The sequence below is a fragment of the Hyperoodon ampullatus genome (assembly GCF_949752795.1).
Source record: "Hyperoodon ampullatus genome assembly, chromosome: 4".
NCBI lineage: Eukaryota > Metazoa > Chordata > Mammalia > Artiodactyla > Ziphiidae > Hyperoodon > Hyperoodon ampullatus.
Genome location: NC_136917.1, coordinates 170,914,164 through 170,918,328, shown reverse-complemented (window position 1 = coordinate 170,918,328; position 4,165 = coordinate 170,914,164).

The window sequence follows — 4,165 nt, the reverse complement described above, 5'->3', positions numbered from 1 at the left end:
TGCTTTTAAAAAATGGAAACATCTGGGTGATTCAGCATCCATAGATGAGTGGACAGCCGTGGGCCTTCATGCACTGGGATACGAACCAGCTATGTGAAGGGGTGGCCTGCTGACAGAGGATGACAAACCACATCTGATAGAGATTTTGTATCCAAGTATGTCAAGACGTCTCAAACTTCAGTAATAGATATTTTAAATATATTTTAATGGGCAGAAGATTTGAACAGACACTCATCAAAGAATACATTTGAATGGCAAGTAAGCACATGCAAAGGTGCTTAACATCTTGAGTCACTAGGGAAACACCCGTCAAACCACAACGAGATGCCACTGCCCATCTCTTTGAATATCTAAAATTACAAAATGACCAACCAAGGTCTGGCAAGGACGTGGAGACCCTGGAACCCTCACATACTGCTAGAGGAAATGGGGGATGATCTAACCACTTTGGAAAACACAGTTTCTTCAAAACTTAAACGTACATTTAATATATGACCCCAAAATTTCACTCCTATGTATTTACCCAAGAGAAATAAAAGCACGTATCTATACAAAAACTTTTACATGAATGTTCATAGCAGTTTTATTTATAATAGCCCCAAACTGGAAACAATCCAGTTGTCCACCAAGGGGGGAATGACTTAAATATATTGCTGTGTATCCATACAATGGAATACTATCCTGCATAAAAAGGAATAAACTATGGATCTCAGCAGCAACACGAATGTGTCTCAAAATCATGCTGGCTGAAAGAAGCCGGATAAAAAGGAGTGCCTGCTGCATTGTGTGGAGATAAGCATTTGCCTGGGAATGAGGGCACGGTGGGGGGGGTCTTACGAAAGGGCGTGAGGAAACCTTTGGGGCTGATGTTGGTTATCTTGGTTATGTGAAGCTGTGTGCATCAAATCATACACTGTAAATACATGTAGTTCATTGTATGTCCCTTATATCTCGAGCTTTTTTAAAAACATGTCATTACATTTGCAAAACAACAGGATGCTATGAAAACGAAATTATCTGAGAACAACGAATCTAGGAACTTAGAAAACGAGAATTGATAGAAGAGGTAGAAAGCAAAATCAAGTCTGTCCTAGAAAATATAACAAAAGACCAAGAACAAGGAAACACAGCACCATGTAGACGGTCCCACATTTGACTCATGGGCATAACAGAAAAGCCTTCTCCCCAATTCTTCCCTAACTGGGATGATTTCAAGAACCTCTGTCCACATAAGCTGATCTGAGGAGTGCTTCAAGGTGACCTGTGAAACAAGGTGGACTCAGACTGGACAGGAAGCCCTGGTTGCCTTCTGGTGAAGGAAGGAAGCAAGCGGCAGAACAATCACTGGAGAATGTTACAGTGTTTGCAAGTTGAGAGGGAAACAAAACACTGTATCTGTAGAAAGTATAAAAACAGGGATTGGATGCACAGAAGTCCTTGATCATGGTTGTCTTTGAGGAGGATGTTTCAGCAAAAAATAGAAATGAAGTCTTCCCTCCCCCGAGAGCAAGGAAAACAAAGGGACAGCCAACAGGCTAGAGAAGAAACATAACCTGGCCTGAAAGAGTTAATCACACCTTGGTTTACTTTAACTGTCACTCATTGGGAGTAACTAGATTTGTACTTTACAAAGCTAACCTCACTCCCTGACACTGTGTAATTTACATTGGTACTCATCATCCCTAACTCTGTGTCAGTTACATCCCGGGGGGGGGGGGGCCTCTCACTCCCTATTATGTCTGGGCACTTACATTCTATACGCCCCTTGTAACAAATCACCCCGATAGGTTTTGCATTTCAGAAACAAGGTCACCGGGCGATAAACCAGAGGCAAACGGATGCAATTACCAGACTGCCGGACCCCAATTGCGCGGCGGCCTGACACCAGCTATGACTGTTTTGAAATAATGCAAAGGAAAGGAAGAATGCAAGACCTTCACTACTTTGATCCTTATCATATATCCTGGACTGCGAGAGCCCCACATATAAAATCTCCCCTGATTCCCAGGGAGGGAGGGCACAGCTCTGGAGGTGCTAGCCTGCTGTGTCTTCCCTTGAAAAATAAAGCCATCTCTCTCTTCCTCCAAAATCCCTGTCTCCGTATTTCTGTTCGGCCTAGGTGCACAGGGAAGCCAACATTTCGGCAGCATGTAGAGGAGCCTGGAATTAAGGAGGGGAATCTGGGCTACTTCAGGCTTCCAGTCGTGTTTGTTTTAAAGATCTTAAGCAAATATATCAAATCTATGTTGCAAATATTAATATTTATGCTGGGTGGCTATGTTATACTTTGCAGTTCTATGTGGTTTTTTTTTTTTTAATTAAAAAAAGAAAAGAATACGGAAGTGGACAGTGGAGTCTGGATGGTGAGGAAAGTGAAGCCAGGATGCTGTAAATAGGATAGGAGAAAACGGGCTGTAAGCAAGGCGTGCCTTGGGTTGGAGCAGCCGTGCACGTGGAAACTCACAGGACTATGGAGGGCTCCACACGGGCAGCCATCCTGTTCTTAGGGCAGAGGGTCTCACACCTTCCTTTGCTGTGGTTGTTGTTGTTGGGGGCGTCAGAAGCAGCACAAGGAATTCATGAACACCACTGAGATTTGATGACAGTTCCTACACACCGAGTGAGGAAGTGTAACAGATGACAGATACTGTATCCCTGTATCCCCAAAGAGAAATGCAGGGTTAGATTACTCAGTACATTTCTGGAGAAACCTGTGGTCCACCGTGGCCAGGCACGGAATTAGACAAGGGGGCTAAAAGGCACAATGCAGTTGTGTCCCCAGTAGATCTGGGGCCTAACGTAGAAGGAAAATACAATGATGATGTTGCATTATGGGAAATGAAAAGGACCGAGGGCCCTCAGTCTGCTCAGAGGCTTTAGTATGTTTACAGTTTGGGGAAAACAGTCTGGGCAGAGGCCACACCTGTAGAGGCCAGAGGAGTGGAAGGCCGGGAGGCTTCTGGGACCGAATTTAGTCCAATGTTGGTAAAAATAAGTGAGAAAGGGGGAATTGGAGGGGCTAAGATAAAACAGGTGAGGAAGACACCGCATGTCAGGAAAAGGACAGAAAGTCCCGTCGTTCAGAGCCCACAGAGGTGCCTGAGAGGGGCTATGACGTCAGTCCTGGAGGCTCCAGATATTTCTCTGGTAGCCATGAGCGTGATGCAGAGGAGTGGGCAGGACAGGGAGACTGGTGATGAGTCAGGGGAAGAGCAGGTGTGGACCTGCACCAGACAGGTGTTGGGGGAGGGGTGGGCATGATAAATATCGAGGAGTAGAAGTTGAAAGGCTGTATATTTTTTTTTTTTTGGCCTCACCGCACAGCCTGTGGGATCTTAGTTCCCCGACCAGGGATCGAACCCCGACCCCCTGTAGTGGAAGCACTGAGTCCTAACCACTGGACTACCAGGGAAGTCCCATGAAAGGCTGTATTTTTAAATGAGCCAAAGATCTGAACTTCACTAAGGAAAATACACCTGTGGCAAATAAGCACATGAAAAGAGGTTCAACATTTTTAGTCATTAGGAAAATGCAAATGGATACCACAAACATACTACCACACATGTGATAGAATGGCGCAAATGAAAAGCCTGAACATACTAAGTGTCGGTGGGGATGTGAAGCAACTCGAAGTCTCACCCACCTGGCTGGTGGGAATGGAAAAAAGCAAGACCGATTTGGAAAACCAGAAATCTCCTTCCTCTCTTTTCTCTCTCTTTCTCTCTCTCTCTCCCTCCCTGTCTTTTCTTCATTTCTTCCTTATTTTCTTCTTTTCATTCTTATGTTCTTTCTCTCTCTCTCCATTTTTTCCTTTTTTTTTTGAATTGTCAAATATTTAATGCTAATTAAAGACCCAATGGTCTTACATTTTTATCACTATTTGATCATGAACAGCAAACACTGTTGGTCTACAATACACCATCTATCTATATACAAAAACACTGTAACATATTCTTAGGCTCTTAATTCTGAGTTTGAAAGTTAAGCTGAATTTCTATTGAATTTTAGGAAATGTTAACTGTAAAAGTGATTGAATTTTTTAAATGTACTGCTTGTTCTTTGAAGACCATTGACAGTGTGAATTTAATAAGCACACCGCTGGAAGCTTTAGGAGTTACGTTCCTAATATTTATCTTGCCTGGACTTGAAATTACTGAAAGCTTTC